Below are 19,174 nucleotides of genomic sequence, written 5' to 3'. Positions count from 1 at the left end.
CAGAATCCTCATTCCTTCCCTCCACCCTACATCCAGGCCATCACCAAGTCTTGCTATTTCTGCCAGCCATTGGTGAAACCCATACCACAGCTGAACCGAGACTGTAAATAAGGCAAGAGGGTGCACAGAAGAAATGGTCAACCCAGTTGACCAGCATGACCCCACCATCACTGTCAACTTCAAAAACGGACTCTAATCTCGCTTTGTCTGCCACAACATCCTCCCTTCAGTTCAGTCTTCACCCAATAGTCAGTTATTGTTTAACAAGTAAATTGTTTTTCTTGGCTTTTCATTGGGCTCAGGAGGAACAAAACTCTTTTCCGTGGTCATGAAGGGCCTACATACTATAGGACTCAGTTACCTCCATGACCTTACCTCGTGCCTCTCTGCTCCTTGCTCCCAGCAATGCAGCAACATCGGCCTCCTTTACGTCCTTCAACATGCCCAGCTTTTTCCAGCCTTAGGACCGTCATAAATGCTACAACTTCTAGACCTTTTCTTCCATCAGACACCTTCAGCATCACATCCCTAGAGGAGCCGTCTCAGAACACTCCAGCTCAGAGTCCCACCTTCTATTGTCTAGTACCGCTCAGTTCCTTCAGAGTACTGAATCCCATCTCCATCCCCAAAGAAAGTCCCATGAGGGCAGAGAACTTTTGTTCTCCACTGCATACCTAGTACCAGTATCTGGCACATAGCAGCTACTCAATAAATAACAGTTGAGTCTGTGTCTATACAAAAAAAATAGGTCATTTCAATGTCTGGTTTAAACCAATTTAATTCATATTCATCTTTTTTTTTCAAGTATACCTATTTACTAGGCCTATATTTTGATAAGTTTTTCTAACTCATAAATAATTACCACTAGCTCCATCTACATAGTATACTGTTAAAAACACGTCTAATTTAACATTTATATGCTACCCATTTTTAATGTCCTATTCAGTACATATGATAAGGAATAAAATGATTTGCAGAAAGTACTAGAAATATTAGCTGATTATTAGGTATACTGAGGACTTTAAGAAATTTCTTGAATTGGACTTCCCTGGTGGCGCAGTGGTTGGGAGTCCGCCTGCCAACGAAGGGGACATGGGTTCGAGCCCTGGTCTGGGAAGATCCCACACGTTGCTGCAGTAACTAAGCCTGTGCGCCACAACTACTGATCCTGAGCTCTAGAGCCTGTGAGCCACAACTACTGAGCCCACATGCCGCAACTACCAAAGCCCACATGCCGCAACTACCGAAGCCCACGTGCCGCAACTACCGAAGCCCGCGTGCCTAGAGCCCACGCTCTGCAACGAGAAGCCACCACAATGAGAAGCCTGCGCACCACAATGAAGAGTAGCCCCCACTCGCCGCAACTAGAGAAAACCCGAGCACAGCAACGAAGACCCAATGCAGCCCAAAAATAATAATAATAAAAAATAAATAAATTTATTAATAAATAAAGCCAGGATCTTCATGGTGTACCTTCAGCAGAATTTACATAATATTTTGTTTGTTTTGTTTGTTTACTACAAAGAACCTTCCTGGAATGTACACTCACCTTCAAGACCGATTCTAGGGTCCCCAAGCCTAGTAGTCACAGGATTCCACCAGCCATTGAGGAAGTACCTTACAGAGCTATAGATCTAAAAATGGCAGGTAGACGCACAGAGGGAGCTGTACCTCCAAGACCCAAGAAATGCAATTTTGCCAAACCAAGGAAAATTGTGCAGAGGGAGAAAGTGAGGCAGGGGCTAGCAAACCAGTACGACAGATCAGAGAGCAGTTGTGCCAGTTGGTAAAGGCAGGACTGAAGTTTTGTAAAAGGTTCTGGGGAAACATTAACAACTCAGACAAAGGCATTAGCGCTCATTTCAGGCCAGGTCAAGGGAAAATACTTAACTGAGCCCTGCAATTGAGAAAAAATCTAGATGGACTCCTGTAGCAGCAGTTGGCACTTGGCAAAATCTCAAAGGTCAAAAGAGACAGTTTTAAAAAAAAAATCGCACACACAAGTTGTCTTGACAGTTACTTTCAGAACAATCGTTAATTACAATTAAATGACAATAGAAAAAGTGATAAACAATATAGGAACATGAGTGAGTCAAGGGTAATTATCTGTAGGGCATGCAATTCACAAGACTGTTCAAAACTGAGCTGTAAGTTTTAGATGGAAATCGCAGAAAGATTGCCAAAGACGAGGCTTTGATTTGGAAACAGAGAAGTGCTGAAATGATTGCACCATCCCCACACTTAGCTATGCTCGTTACTTAGTCATGGCCACACTTAGCTATGCTCGTTACTTAGTCATGGCCTCCATCAAGGGCTCGTGGTGGCACAGAAAATAATGAAACCAGAGAAACCAGAGAAAATATGGCAGCTTAACAGGAGAGGTCTGGGGGAAAAAAACCATGCTTACTCAGAAAGATGTGTTTGTGGTTATATTTTAAGTAGAACACACAAGTAGTACTACGCTTTCAGTCATACCCGTGCTGTGTAAAAGCCTGTGTTTTATTCATTTATTTGACAAGTATTTATGGAGTACCTACTCTGTGGCAGACTCTGCTCTAAGGTGCCTGGGATACATCAATAAATAAAGCAGACGTTCTAGTGGGGAAGAGACAGACAATGAGCCATAAAATCACATAGCGTGGAAAAAAGTACTGTATGAAAAAACAGAGCAGGGGAGGGAGATAGAGAGTGCCAACAGGAAGGAGGAAGTGCTGTCTTAGACAGAAGGAGAAAGAGTAAAGACTTGGAGGTGGTGAAAAAGTGAACCGTGGATGTATTGGGGGAAGATGGTTCAGGGAGAGGGAGCAAAGACTGCAAAGGCCACGGGGGCATGAAGCTGTGGCTAAAGCAAAGTGCTAACAGAGTCAGCGGTAGGAGGTGTGATTGAAGAGGTGATGGGACTAGAAAGGCAGTGCTTCATGTGGCTTTTGAGGGAGACACAGAGGCTCTGGAAGGTTTTCAGCAGGGGATTGACATGATGTGACTTTGTTTTATGAGTCACTCTGGATACTGAGTCAAGAACCAAGCATATGGGATAAAGGGCAAAGGTAGAAGCAGGGAGAACAGATAAGCAGACTGCAGTTCCCCTGACAATTTCATTGATCTCTAGCCAATGAGGAAAAGGCAAGACCCTTCACACGTTACTAGGATGTGTGAGAACATGGGTGTTACCATTTGATTCAGGGTCTGTGGGCCTCCTACACGTCCCGCTGCGGGAGTGACTCCTAGGTTCCACTCTGGGAAGGATGCTGGGAGAATATTCTAAGATCCCTGCCTTCCCAGGCTTGGTCTCATCTGCTGGGAGTGACTGTCTCTGAATATGGAGCCACTGCAGATACAAGGCACAAATTCCAGGGCTCATTAGTACCCTCGGAGTTAGTAGTTTCTGTTTACTCATTGGCAACTCTACATATAACTTGAGGTGCATCCTGGAACCCACAATGTAGGGCAAAGAGCCAAGGAGGTACCTGGGCCAAACTATTTGCACCAGCTGGTTAGAGCTAGCTTGTTACAGGATTCCCTTTGCTCTGCAAATAGGATTTCACTGGAGGCAATTCTCTGAATATTTCTTCAGCCACCTGCCCTCCTTCCTCTTGCCTTTGCCTTAGCCAAGAGTATACCGGCAGCCCCACTGGAAACACCACACCACTGTGGCTCACAGAGCTATCTATTCACTTGGTATTGTTCTTCCTCAGTGGATCTCTTTGTTCACTCTCCCTAATTTTGAGAAAACGCACTTTTTCCTATAATTATCTAATAAATTCCTTCTAATTTTGACAAAATGCATTTTTCCCCTTCTCATAATTACCTAGTAACAAGTCTGGGCCTTTCAAAGGATGTTAAAGAGCAGAAAAAAGAGGTATAAACTTTTAAACACACCTAAGGACTGCAACAATTCACCTCCTCCCTGCCCTTGGCCTCCCCCATCCTGCCATGCTTTCAGAGGCTTAGCTGTGGATAAAGCTTCCATTCTGGTTGCTTTCTGAGTTCACTACCTCTCCATTATATTCTATCCAACAACTTTTGCTAAAATGCTTGTGGAAAAAAGTAGAAGTCATCCAAATAAATATGATCCATAGGGCTTCCCTGGTGGCGCAGTGGTTAGGCATCCGCCTGCTAATGCAGGGGACACGGGTTCCAGCCTTGGTCCGGGAAGATCCCACAGGCCGCGGAGCAACTAAGCCCGTGCACCACAACTACTGAGCCCGTGTGACACAACTACTGAAGCCTGCGTGCCTGGAGCCTGTGCTCCGCAAGCCACCGCAATGAGAAGCCCCCCACAACTGGAGAAAGCCCGCGCACAGCCACGGGAGACACAACGCAGCCAATAAATAAAATCTATAAAAACTATATATATATATATATATATATATAAAATACATGCCTATGGAATGCAAAAATGCGTTATTTTAGATGGTAATTAATTTGGGCAAAGAAATTCTCATTTTATTTATTGAGTACTTAACTATAAAATAGGAACATTGAGGGGTGCAAATGTTATTCAGACACAAATCCTGCCTCTTAATTTCTGTTTGGCAGGGAAAACAGTATATGTACAAGTAGCAAGTGATATAAAATGCCATGAGAAGTGCACAGATAAGACACTGTGGCAGTTCTGAGAAAGTCTCATACTGTGATTATGATTATGACCAATTAACACTAACCAACAAAAGTCATAATAGGACCTACTTAAGTTTGCTGTATTGTATTAAGTTATTTTACACAAAATATTTCTACTTTGCATTAGCCGTTTCCAGAATCTATATTCCGTTGTCAGCAAGACACTTGCCAGTCTCTCACTTGACAGATATAATAGCATCATTCTTTTTGCTTCTAATCAACATCATATAGCTCTCTGAGAGAAAAGAAAAAGGCACCTTGGTGATTCTAAGTTACATTTTCTCCATACAACTAAGATACGAAAACCAAAAGAAACTTGCAAAAATAGTGCCTGCCTATAATGGCAATGGCACTTGGTCAAAAGGAGTGATCTTAGGAAGAGCAACCTGGATTACAACCAGCAGAAGAGGTCATGAAAGGAGGAGGATAGTGAGATAAGAATTCAAACACAGAAAGGCATCCAAACATGACGTGTATCATGATGACTAGGTACCATATACTGACTACACACCAGGCACTGTTTACACAGTAGATTAACTTATTACTCCTTATAACAACCCTGTGAGGTAGGCATTTCACAGTTGGGGAAACTGAGTCACAGAGAGATTTTTTTTTTTCTTCTTTTTTTTTTTAGGTAACCTGCTTAGAGCCCATACGTGGCCAAGCCAGGATTTGCACCAAGGTAGACTGTGTTCTTAGACACTTCCCCATGGAGTTTAAATTTAATGTGAATGGTCATCCTTTTCCCCCAGGTTGTCATTTTCACTCTGCTAGCTACCTTTTCTTTCCCTCCACACGCGACCAAATTTTGCTGACTACCCCCAGAACAAACTAGCCCACGGAGCCAAGTTCTCCTCTGCATCAGTACGCTGCAGCTTTTGCCTTTTATAATCTAACTAAATTCCAACGTAAATTCTCAACCACTACATTCTTCCCTGGGAAAGTCTAAAATAAAATAGTAAGATCATCTGCATGGAGAAATATGTCATAGATATTATCTGGTAGAATAAAAATAACAGCAACAGAAAAAACATCAGGCCATTGAATTTTCTGTTAATAATAAGTTGCAGTGCCCCACTGAGTTTTCTGTGTCACCAAATCCTCCCAGTTGTTACACAAAGGCAACTTTGTCTTGAGAAGGCGACTGAGAAGATGGGCTTAATCTTGGCAAGGGCTTGGTGTACCAAGAACCATGTTATTATTTTTAAAAATAAATGACAGCAAACAAAAAGAAATATTATTTAAGCTGTCTTTTCAAAAGGCACAGTGCTATCATCATCATGGACACGGATGCCTACTTTTCAGAAACATGAATATTTTACTTGAGCTCAAAAGGCCCAAATACACATTTTCAGAATGGCAATCAAATTGACCTAGGAGAATTAACATCTGAAAAAAATCTTATTCATTTTATTCAATACTTCTTTTTTTCTTTTGGCATGATGTGTAATGCTTAAAATGACTGAGCCAGGTCTCAGTGCTCTGAAAGGTAAATATTTTTTATTATAATTTTTACAGGCTGGCACTTCCTTGGTCAGGTAGAAGTGTCCTGTTCCTGTTTCAGCTACACAATGCCCCACATTTATTGCACTTCCACCCATTGCCCATTGTTATGTATAGTTAACTCGTGCTCACTCACATGTGGATTATCCATTGCTTCTGAGATCAGGTTGTTTTTTTCCCCAGTAGGTGGAAACTCAAGGAATATAAGCAAAATTGACTATTAGCCAAAGCAAAGCATAAGCAGGAGGCAAACGCTGTCAGCAAATCCCCTTTCATCAACATACACCCACCTACTATGGTCTTGGCACTGGGCCGCCATGTTCCTAAGAACCACAAACATACAGTATTCCCAAAGACAAATATCGTGATTTGAGGCCGGCGATTGTTTTCTTGATTAATGTAAATGGCTGTAATTTTAAGTATACATTTTGCACTACCCGGAATCTGCTGAGACCAAAGGATTGATATTTTCTCAAAAATCACAAAGGGTTTTCAGGGTTACACCAGCCCTTTGTCTTCTGATGTCCTCTCTCTTAAGTGGCCTTCAGAAAGGTAGATTGTTCTTTTGATTTCTAAAATGACCCCACTCTTAAAACCTGATAGGGCTTACCAAAAAGAGAAACTATGAAATACAGTCGAGCATTTCTATCATAGTATCAGTTTCCTCATGTTTTGTATTTTACAGACATATAAACTGTTTACATCTAAACACACCCACAAATCACTTTTGCATAAACTAAGTTCCTAAGATGACAAAAACTCAACATCCACAATGAAAAAGAATGCTCGTATTATATACCTAAATTACATAAACTAAGTTGTGTTTTTTTTTTTTTTCAGGTGTCCTTAAACCATTGCAGAAAGTAGAGGAAAGGCAGAGTGGAGCATAGTTGAAAGAAAGGCTTGTGCCTTTTGTAATCAGTTTACTTTGGGTTGTACCTAGAGATGACATCTTGAACTCATTCAGATGAGCCATCTATTGCAGTGCACTAGGAGCATTTGAATTACAAAAGGGGGGTGAGCCTCAAATTCCTACAGTTGCCAGTTCACCTGCAATAGTTGGAGGGCATCGATAATCTCCATGTGAGCTTTCGGGTGAGCACATTGCTTAACAGGGTTTGGAGCTCACCTGTTTCTTGGCATTTTATTCCTCCAGACACTCTCTCCCCTTCTACTTTCACTGGAAAATTCCTTCCTTGCCCCCTTTTCCGGGCAAAAAGTAAGAGGTTCCGAAAAGAGGGGGTACACTGACTTCTAGGGAAGGATATCCTTTCCCTCTGCCTCCTTTCCCCCATACACAGGCTGACAGAACAGAAGGGGAGGCAAATATGAAAGGAGCAGAAACAATCAGAAAGCAAGCTCAGACCATCTCAGGAGCGTTTTACTGACAAGATGATTCAGGACCACACACAAAAAGTGGCAGGGTGCCATTTCCCCCTAAATCCCTCCATATGAGACATTTTGAACAACTTGAGGTGGCAGTTGAACAATTACTTATTATCATTTCTATGCTAGTTCTTCTCTGGAGTTTCTAAAGGCCTTCTATCTCATAACCCAAGTCATCCCAGCACTACCATTATTGACAATCTTTTTCCAGTTGTCCTTTGAAACAACTGCTCTGAGCAGGTGGTTGTTTTGACTAACACACACGTCTTAGAATATTAAACCAGAAAATCAACATCGTCATAAGACACAGAGACTGGTCCCAAGAGGAAAAATATATCTCTTAATAAGGCAAGTAGCTGAAACGTTCCAATAGAACCTTTAACTTGGAATCATTCCGACAAACACTTTTTAAACTGCATTTACATATTCATTGTAATTTCACAAACGTGTGGCACACAAATTCTAGATTCATGCAAAATCTATCCTTTTTCTAAGTCTTATGAATCCCAAGCTTAAGCCCTCTTCAGAGTAAGTTTTTTCTAGGATTATGCGTCCTCTGGGAAATCTGAATCATAGTTTCACTTGAACCTCGGTCCAACTTTGAGGAGATCTCCCTCCCCCAACCAGCACCCCTGTATCCAGTCCTGAAAAATCAGAAGGGATTTGAAATGTGGAGATGGGAACCTGTCTGAAACAGGCAAATACTGTCCTACGGCAGTCAAAGCTCAATCATCTGGGACGTGATTTATTTTTAATCAACAGATCAAAAGTAGAATTTGGAAAGCAAATTCATTTTGTAAGAAAATAACTTCATCTACGTTAACCTTCTAATCTTTGTTTAAATTACTGAGAACAGGTTCTGTTACTAGTAAACCAAAGAGAACAGTCTAATCTGAATGCTCTTATCATGTGAGGGGAAAAAAATGGGAGTAGTGCTAAACACTAGTCAGAGCAAGTACTGAAGACACGTGTCCAGAAGCACATAGTTTCCTTGCTTCCTATCTTGATTTCATCCTCAGCGTCACCAACTGTTTTGGGCAAAAATTTACTCTACAGCAGCACAGGTAGGGAATCAAAAATACATTGACAATTAAAACTATAGAGATTGTAGTAAAATGATGATGCCGAGTTTTCAATCTTACAAGTTTCTGAAAACTCAGAAACTAAGAGAAAGATAATAAATCTTCAAAATTTGATTCACTTTCAGCATATGTTCACAAAAGACTCTTGAGCAGAATTTAAGTGTAACCTAGTCAGGTAAAGAAGCATGGCAGAGTTAGGCTAGGAGATTGGTTTCTGTCAGTTTATTTCTTCCTTTAACAAATATTGAAGTAATGAGCTGGGCTCTTGTGAAATGTCTGATTCCTCATTCTCCCTGTGTGCAGTAATTAAGCAATGGTATGTATTGGGCTGGCCAAAAAGTTCGTTCGGGATTTTCCATACGTTACAGAGAAGTCCGAATGAACTTCTTGGCCAACCCAATGTATCAGAACAAGGTGAAGGGTGAGGTAGACAAGAAAGGATACAAAAACCCAAATTTCTTTCTTTCCTTCCTCCTGTTTCCATTTCAGACTGGTTTAGTTTTGTTTCCCTCCAAGATTTCATATCCTCAATCTAACAAGGATTATGGTTTAAATTAACAGCAACACAAACTCCCGCAAAATGCTATCTCATCGCCTTGACTGGGTACTTGGCTTTGTCTTTGTCTAGAGGTTGTGTTTTACTCTGCTGACAACCTTTCACCCTTTAGGACTGACACCTGCAATTCTCAGACGCTCTTGGTCTAAATTGCAATGGTCCTTCAAACTGTGGCAACCTCTTCATGTTTGTGTTGTCAACCCTTTGCTTTCTCTGCCCTAAAAAATTTGTGTGACTCCAGCATTACAAGTTTGAAAGAACACATTTCTAACCTACATTCATGCTAAAGAAAACTGAGTGAGCCATTACAACGCCACTAGAAAAAAGTTGCTTGAGTTTTTGTTCAAATCAGTACAGCCTATGGGTGAGTACCTGGAGGACACTATCTCTGGTTAGCTTTCAAGAAAGAAGCCTCATCTCCAAATGCCTTGGGACAGTACCCAAGAGTATATGAACTTTTGCCTAAATAAAAAATGAATCACTTATTTGAAAAATTCCAGTTCATTTATTTTAACCGATTTCTTAAATATCCGGTGACTGATTTGTCAGCTGAGTTCATCAACTCAACGCTTCTATGCGGACTGAATTTTTAACTTTAAACAACTAAGCCTGTACTCAGTGTTACCTTGGGAGGTAAATGAGTACAAGAAGACATCACACGCCCCAGCAACCCTCCCCCACCCCCGCCTTACCACTCTCTTAAGCGAGATGCCTGTCATAAAGGTCTCCTCAATCTAACTTTAATAATCTGAGTCTAAAAAGTCACCTGTGCCTCTGGACGGCCCAATCGTATGCTTTCAAGAGCGAAAAAAAAAAATCTGTCTCTTGTATGGAAAAGGTTTCATCACCAGAGGAAACGATGGGGCTGACTGTATATGATTTTCTGCTTTTCCAGTAGCTGACGCTTTTAAAATCTTTTTATAAACCACTTCTTTCCCATTAAATATACCAGAGTCGGAACGGGGGATGGTAGAATGAGGGGAGATAAGGGCTAAAAAGGGAAGAAAACAAGATTTCAAAATTGGGACCCAAATGTAAGATTAAGGGACAGTAGTTAGAAGGATTGCCCAAAGCTACCTTACCTTTGTTATGTATTTGCAGTCGCCCACTTCAGAAATTAACACCATTCACAGCCCGGTAGCAATTTACAGAGCTAGGAAGTAACCTACAACATCTTCTCGGCCTCCCTCTTTTTAATGTAAAACCAAAATAAGGAGTGTCCAGCTACTCCCTACCGCGCCGCTTAAAGCAACAGATCTTTTGAGGCTTAACTCCCAGGCTCTGGGAATTCCAGTTTGTCAGAATTTCTTAACCTTGGAAACCTGCAGAGAGAAACTCTCTACGAGGAAAACTCCCTGAGCCCCGGCTTCTCACTGTCCCAAACTGCACATTCCAAAGTGGGAAGCAGGAGCGATAACCAGAAGGCAGCTCTCTGGGGCTAAATTCCTGGCGGGAGCGTGAACTTGAAAGCGCGGCGATTCCACTGGCAGAGCGGCGTCGGATCCGCACCCGGGAGAGACCGGCGGCCCAGGGAGCCCTGCTGCGTCCGGTGCTGCGCGCGGGGAGCGCTCAGTCTCGGCTCCAGCTCTTCCCTGTTCCCTCCTCCCTCCTCCCTCTGCCCTCCCCCAGCCGAGGCTCCGCGCCTCACAGTAGCAAGGTTGTCTCTCGTCTACTCCCTTCCCTTAAACTCACCAAACCAGATTTTTACTCCCAGCACCGGCAACTTCCCGTAAATCTGCATTGAAATTTTATCCTGCTCGCTGAGCCTTCGCTGGCTGAAGGCCAGTGCAACATTCCTGTTGTTTTAGGAGGGCAGATACCTTTGCTGAAGGTTAAAAAAAAAAAAAAAATCTTGTCTTGACTGGGAGAGATTTGGGGACTTCACCTCACAGACTTCTCTCCCCGCTCAAAAAGTCACATCCATTTCAGACAGCCAGAAACAGCCCCAGAAGTGGCACCTGCGCCACCTGAGGACATCTGTCTGAATCAGACGTCTGGCCCCTTTGGGCTGTTGGGGGAACCCAAGCAGAACCACGTTTGAGGAATAAGGAACCAGCTGTTGAATCACGAGCCGATCAGTACACCCCAACCCCGTTCTTCCCCCGTAGGAAAGAAGTCGTTTGACCAGGTAGGATCACCGCGAGCTCGGCGGCGGGCCTGAAGACGGGGGAACCTCCCAGAGTGTCCTTACCTGAGGCAGAGCACCGCTTGGATGAGCACGGGCTGGAACGTCACGCGGACCAAGCCCTGACCTTTGCCGGGGCCTTCACAGCAGGGCCTGGGGCCTGGGCGCTGCTCGTTCAGAAGTGGCTCATTTTAATGCGCCCTGACCTAAAGTTGCAGCTGGTTTCTAGAAAGGGAACAAAAAACACTGCATTTAAAAACAGCAGCCAAGCCCTCCCTTCACCTTGCCTGATCTCTCGGTAGTTAGTTCTAACTCCCACCCCAGCCCCGTCGCAAAGAAATCCGCAATCTGTGCCCCACCCCTTCGCATTACCTGTTTATACAAGAGTTAAGGAGCCTCACGCATTTCAGTTGAGCGCTAAGCCTGTTTGTAGGCGCGTAATCGGCCAACAGGAATCGAATTCTGTGACTAAACAAACTAGAAGAGGAAGCAGGCACCACCAGGAACCTAAAACGGAGTTGTGATTTCGGGTTGCAATGTCATTCAACTGAGAAAAAAAAAAAAAAAAAAAAAGTGCTGCTTCTCACTGGGCTGCTTTAGTGAAGGAATACTCCAAAAATTTTTTTTGCCGGTTAAATTAGTTAATACATACAAAAAGCTTAGAACAGTGCCTGGCACATTGTGTTAGCTGCCACTGTATATTTTTTAATTATTATTATTATTTGTACTATGGCTTTTTTGTGAAGAGGAGAGGTCCTGAGCAGAGAAGTGGGCTCTTGATCCAGCATTGCCATTCACTAGCTGTAAGGCTTTGAGCCAGTGTTTTTGTTTTTGTTGTTTTTTTTAACCTCTCCCAGCCTCTGTTTCTGGAAGATTCTAACGATGAGGTTTTTGCAGTTTACATTCATTGTGGACAGTCTTGAATGTGATGGAAAAGAAAGGTCCTGTAAAATAGTGTTCAGATGATTTCCATCTCACTTACAAGTTGCAAGGTTGACAAGATACATGAAAATAAATCGGCCTGTACACTCCATGAAGTTCACTAACAGAGAGGAAACTCAGGACCCTGCAATCTACCATGGATGTGTGCTTCATTCTAATTTGGATTTAGGCACTTAATTTACTGTCTGACCCTGGGAGAGTTACTTATCCTATTCAGTTAAAAGCCAATGCTGGACAAATAATGGTCATTGCCATTTGAAAATCAGTGTGAAATCGGGGGAAATAATTTTCAAACTCCTCATAAATATTCGAAAGTGATTATTGAAGGCTAAGATGTGATCAGTGCTGACACCCTTTTGCCTCCACTTAACTTCACTCTTAAAGAAAGAAATCATAGTCCCTTTACATGAATGAGGCTCTTTGTACTTTGTTGTGCACTTTCACCCACCTCACCTTATCTGATCCTACAGTTCTATCCTATGAAGTACTTTATCCCCATTTTGCAGATTGAAGGCACTGAGGTCAATTAGTGCAAGTTTTCCCTGAGTGGTGAGGCTGGGGTTGTTCTCAGTTCTAGTTAAATCAAAAAGCAGCATCTGCCACCTTTTGGAAAAAATGATTCCTTAAAACCAGCAAAGAATTCTGAAACATTTTAAATCCCTTTGACTTTTTTATCTTTCTATGGTGCAAGGCATAACAGATCAATTAAACATTTTCTGAGTTTTAGATTCATTCCTTGTCAGTATGTAAGCCAGAGTGAAGCATGAAGATCAGGCATGGAGAACTCTCCGAGGTTCTCTCACAGTATCTAAGCTGCCAGGCATGCCCAAGGGCTCCACAACCACAAGACAACTTAAACACTCCAACTCCACATTAGCTTGAATTTTTCTTTTCTTTTCCAGAAATATCTGGATTGTGGCCTTGAGAGCCTCCCAGTGTCAGGGACCCTCTGAGTTAAAGAATTCGAGAGGGGACATTCTCAGGCTCACAGCTTTTTCCACCTCAGAACAGGTTTTTCTACAGGAAGGACTGGGCCAAACCTGGGGAATAATGACCAGGAATAATACAATGAGTTTGAAAGTGCGGAGGTCAGTGACTGCAGGTGAACTGAAGCTGGAGTCGAGGAAGATGGCCCTGGAAGCAAGTCCTTATGGCAGTTCTGAGTTGGCTACTTTCTCTCAAATGTTGCCTGGCACTTCTGCTCTTTCTTTCTCAGTTTTGTACACTGCCACCTATTCAGTGGGTATAATTCTTATTCCTAACTACTTCCCACTGCTATCCCTAGGAATGTACAGAAAACAAAATGGATTTTTTCAGTGGCAGCCTATGGCAAAAGAAATGTGAACTTTCATTATTACTTCTTTTTGGCTGACCTTGATGTCTGTTCGTCGTCTTTACTATTACTATCATCATCATCATCAACATCAACATCATTTTAATTCTCAGGCAAACCCCATAATCCTGGGGCATTTGAGTTCTGCAGACCCCTGCTTTTGCTTTCTGTTTTCTTCTGTCCCTTCTGCCTAAAAGGCAGAGTGCTAGAGTGGATGCAAATAGCATGGAGATTGTTTTCCCATAGCGTGAGTTTGAATCTAAATTTTACCTCTTAGCTATGCGATGCTGGGCAAATTGCTTAACTGTGCTGAGTTTCAGTTTATTCATTTATAAAATAATAACATCTCCCTCTCTGGATTTCTATAAGAGGCAAATGAGAGGTGAAGTCTCATTATGATTCCTGGCACATAGTAGGTACTCCAGAAATGGTATTTCCTTTTGTACCTGGAGAAAACCTACTCCACAGCTCACAAAGAATTCTCTTTCACGGGCTTCCCTGGTGGCGCAGTGGTTGAGAGTCTGCCTGCCAATGCAGGGGACACGGGTTCGTGCCCCGGTCCAGGAAGATCCCACATGCCGCGAAGCAGCTGGGCCCGTGAGCCATGGCCGCTGAGCCTGTGCATCTGGAGCCTGTGCTCCGCAACGAGAGAGGCCACAACAGTGAGAGGCCCGCGTACCACAAAAAAAAAAAAGAAAAAAAAAAGAATTGTCTTTCGCATATTTAAGGTCAAATAACACTATTGCAAGACACCCTCATTAATGGGGGCAAGCCTCAGACCTTTGCAGAGAACCACAGTACAATAATAACCACGCATCTACATAGAATTTCCAATGATGATGTATTGTCATCTTCGGTCATCACAAGTGTATGTATGGGTAAGTCACAAATCATTTGTATCACCCCACTGCTCAGATTAGGAAACTGAGGTTACCAAGAGTTGCTCCAAGGTGCTGGTAAATAGCAGAGCCAAGGTTTTTTGTTTCAGGTTTTTTTGTTTTTTTTTTTTTAACTGCTTTTCACTATTCCTATTGCTAGAACGATGCTTACTCTATTCCTATACCCAGTTAGGGAACAGAAGCAAGGAGTTCCAAACAATTATTTTAGCTCCTAGTTGTGGGGAGAGGACTAGGAAATTCTAGCCAGAGTTTCCAGACACTTCTCACTTTGGAGGCATGGAAACCCACAAAGAACCCCATCAAATATCCCTGTGAAAGTGAGGCATACTGACCCTATGCAGTATGCTTCCAATTCTATGACAAACAGAAGGGCAGCAAGATAAAGAGCTCAAGCTTGATGTCAATAAGACCGAAGTTTGCATCCTGGCAGTTGTGGAGAGCATTACCTAACTCTCTGAGCCTCAGTTTGCGGCTGATGCAATACCTAACTGTGGGGTCATCATGAAGATTAAATGAGGTGATACACATAAAAACACAGTGCTCGACACACTCTAAGTTTCAACACGTTAGTTATTTTTTTTTAAGACCGAAGACTATGCACTAAAATGGTACACGTGAGGCCTAAATGAGGCATGTAACAAGTAAGTGCAAAGAGCTTAGAATAATGCCCGGCACATAGTAATTGCCGTATAACTGTTTGCTATTATTACTGTTATAATCATTTCCCTATATAACAATTCCTTGTAACAGTGGTTATATGATAAGCAGTTGACTTTTGTGGCGAGGAGAGCTTTTATTGTTTATTTCTCATGGGAGCTGATCTTATAAAGTGAAAAAGGCAAATATCTTCTCAACGGATTTACTTTCCACCAGTTTCCCTCATTCCTCCTAATTTTACCTAAAACAGAAAACTTATTGGTAGATGGGATAAAATCATCAATCTGAACCCAAGCTTTCTGTTGAGGCTGTTGATATTTTGCCCAACAGAAATTATTCAGAAAGGAAACCCTATTATAATCTAAAAAATGCAACTCGACCCAAAGAGACCTCTCATCCCCACAGTTTCCACAGCTTCTCATTTCCTCACATGGTGGCCACTAACTACCCATAGAAGCCTTTTTTAAAGAAATCTTTTATTTTTAAATGTTTATATTAAGTCCCCAGTGGATCTAAAGTGTGCAAATTTAAGACACGTTATTTCTGGGAACACTTTAACCCAAAGAATTTAGCACAGTGACTAACCCTAGAATGCAGTCATCAGCCCATGGGTCGAAAGATGAGGGAGGGCAGTGTGAACTCCATCGGAAGGGCGTCTGGGTTTGTGGTTTCCATGCCACACCATAGGGGGGCCCCTAACTGAATTTTAAAAATGCACTGAGTTCACAGAAAAAGGAATTAAGTATAGCAGGGGTTCACTTCGAACATTAATCTCAGAATCCAAATCCTTCATTTTGAGAAAGGCCTTTAATACAAGAAGTCCCTTGACCTCCGTTCTTCCTGCACAAATAGCTCTGCCAAAGCCCGCCTCACCCGCCTGCTGAGATAGAAGGAGCCCTAATGTAAATTACAGGCCCTTAAAGGCCCACTCGAGACCAAGACATGGTTTTGTTATGGCAACAAATGTGGTTAATTCCTTTATATCTCTTTAAGGCTTATTCCCCATCAGAGAAGACCTCCAGGTTTCTTTTTATTTTATAATGGAAGACAGCCTCACATAAGAAGCTCAATCATTCAGCAATAACTTATTAAAAAAGATTGTCAACATAAAATTACTAACATTTATTAAGTGCTTGCTACAGAGTATTTGCCAGATGCTGTGTTAAGCACTTTACATGTTTTAACTATTTAATCCTCACAAAAACCCCTGGAGACAGACTGTTGTTGTACCCATTTTATAGATGAAGAGACCAATGCACAGGACAGATGACAATGCTGAGATCCCACAACTAGAAAATGGCAGAGCTGGGGTTTAACCCAGGCAGTCTGGCTCCTTAGCGGTGATCCTAACCACTACACTCTACAGCCTCAGAAAAGATTCTATATTGTCTATGATTATATTATATATGGGCGTGTGTACTCCAATAGCAGTAGTACCAGTGTAAAGACAGTGCCTGGCACACAGGAAGCACTCGGAACGTGTTTGTTGAATGAATGAGTGAATATGGATATACATTTGAATGTTTTGATATCAATTTGTAGAAATGTGTGTCAAGGAAGGTAGGGTTTAGCTCATCTAGGATCTGAGGTTTAGGGTCACATTGGAGAGTGAATACAAAGTGTGTTGTCCAAAATATGAATAAGGTTTTAATTTCACATACATAGTAGGGGATGAGTATTTTTTTTTTATAAATTTAGTTAGTTAGTTAGTTAGTTATGGCTGCGTTGGGTCTTCGTTGCTGTGCGCGGGCTTTCTCTAGTTGCGGCAAGTGTGGGCTACCCTTCATTGCAGTGCGCAGGCTTGTCCTTGTGGTGGCTTGTCTTGTTGCAGAGCACGGGCTCTAGGTGTGCAGGCTTCAGTAGTTGTGGCACGCGGGCTTCAGTTGTTGTGGCTCACGGGCTGTAGAGGGCAGGCTCAGTAGTTGTGGCGCACGGGCTTAGTTGCTCCGTGGCATGGGAGATCTTCCCGGACCGGGGCTCGAACCCATGTCCCCTGCATTGGCAGGCGGATTCTTAACCACTGTGCCACCAGGGAAGTCCAGGGATGAGTATTTTACACAACAGAATTCATTTCAGGTATGGCCAAACTTACTGACCATAAAAGCCACATAAAAATAATGTAAATATTCTCACCTTTGTTTCTATTGTTTCTCTACTTAGACTATCCTGGTATACACCTTCCATCCATCCATCACCGGTATAAGCATAGTGTTACAGACAGTGTGGAGCCAGATACCTGAGTCTGAATCCTGTGTCTGCCGCTTACCAACTGTGTGACTGTGGGCAAATAACTTAACCATCCCGGGTCTTTAGGCTCCTTACCAGTATCCTCACCATTAGGAGTATTGGGAAGTTTCCATGTGTTACTGTAATTGGGGTGCTGGGAAGAGCACCAGACCATAATAAGCCCAATGTAAGTACTTCCTGTTATGATCCATCATCCAACTGTCAACCAATATTTATCAAGCATCTATTATGTGTTAGGTGCTGTGCATCATGCTGAATATAGAAAAATAAATGAGATAAGGTCCCTATCTTCAAGGAATTTAGACTCTACGGCAACAGGTAAGCAACCGGCCAATGGCATTACAGTGTGTAAGCCCAGGAAGTTCATGGCAGTTTAACTCAGGCTTTAGGGGTCGACTAAGGGAGATGATGTCAGAACTGAGAGGCCTGTAGGTGGCTTAGAAGTTGACAAGTGTATTTCAGGAGAGTGAAAACCACCCCAGAACAAGAGAGATGGTGGATTCAGGGGTTTGAGACAAGGAGCTCTCTATAGCTAGAGGGTTGGATGACAGTAGTGTAAAATGAAATTGAGAGATAGACCAGTTCATGAGAACTATCTGTTATGCTAAGGAGTTCAGAGGGCTTTGAAAAGGGGGTGCAGAGATCAAATTCGCATACCTGTTGGAGGCTAGACTAGAGGCAAAGCACATGGAGAAGCGAGGATTAAGAATATATTTAGGAGGTAAGAGTCATGGGGCTTAGTGACTGATCAGTTATTGGGGGTGAGTTAGGAAACACAAAAAGGTTTGGAGTAGAGGTAATCATTCATTCCACAAACATTTATTAAACACCGACCATGTGCCAAGCACTGTTCTAGAACTTGGGAAAACAGCAGTGAACAAAACAGGCACAAACTTGTCCTCATGGAGTTTACATTCTGGTTGGGAGAGACAGACAAAAAAACACCAAAATATAATAAATAAGCCAAATATACAGCAGGTTTGATGATGGTAAGTACCATGAAGCTATGAGGAAAAATAAAGCAGGGAAGGGAATAGAAGAGTAAAGCAAGGAAGAAAAATAAAGTTGAAGTGGGTTGCAATATTTCAAAGGTGATCAGGTACAGCAGAAACTAACACACCATTGTAAAGCAATTATACTCCAATAAAGATGTTAAAAAAAAAAAAAAGTTGTTGGGAAGGCCTCTCTGAAAAGGTGACATTGAGAGGGATGAAGATGGTGTGGCACAGAGCAACTCAAACACCCAGAGGAAGTGTACTCCAGGCAGAGCAAGAGTGTTGTTGGCCTATTTGAGAACAGCTAGAAGGCTGGTGTAGCTGGAGTGGAGGGATGGAAGGAGAGAATGATACGAAATGAGTTAGGAGGATAATGGGGCCATGAGATCACCCAGAGTGTTGGGAGAAGAAGAGAAGAGGACTAGAGACAGAAACTGTGTCCTGACAAAGGGAGAAGAGTCCATGGAGAAGGCTAAGGAGAAAGTGTTAGCCCAGGAAGGAATGAGATTCAAGAAGGAAGGCTTGTTCACAAAGTCAAGAGAGGCAAAGTGTTAAGTAAGATAAGGATTGAAAACTATCATTTTGTTTAGCAACTAGGAGATAACTGGTGACCTAGACAAGGGTGATTTTGGTAGAGTGGTAAAGCTGGGTGGCGAAGGAGTGAAGATAGCAGGTGTAGGCAGCCCTTTCAGATAACTGGGCTTGAAATGTAGAACGGTGATAGGATAATAGCCAGAGGATCAAAGGAAAGCTTGCTTTTTGAGAGGAGAAAGGCCTCGGAATGTCTATAAGCTGAAGAGGAAAGCTAGTCAAGTGGGATAGGGTGTCC

This window comes from Delphinus delphis, chromosome 5 (assembly GCF_949987515.2).
Source record: "Delphinus delphis chromosome 5, mDelDel1.2, whole genome shotgun sequence".
Lineage (NCBI taxonomy): Eukaryota > Metazoa > Chordata > Mammalia > Artiodactyla > Delphinidae > Delphinus > Delphinus delphis.
Note: the sequence above shows the minus strand (reverse complement) of the source record.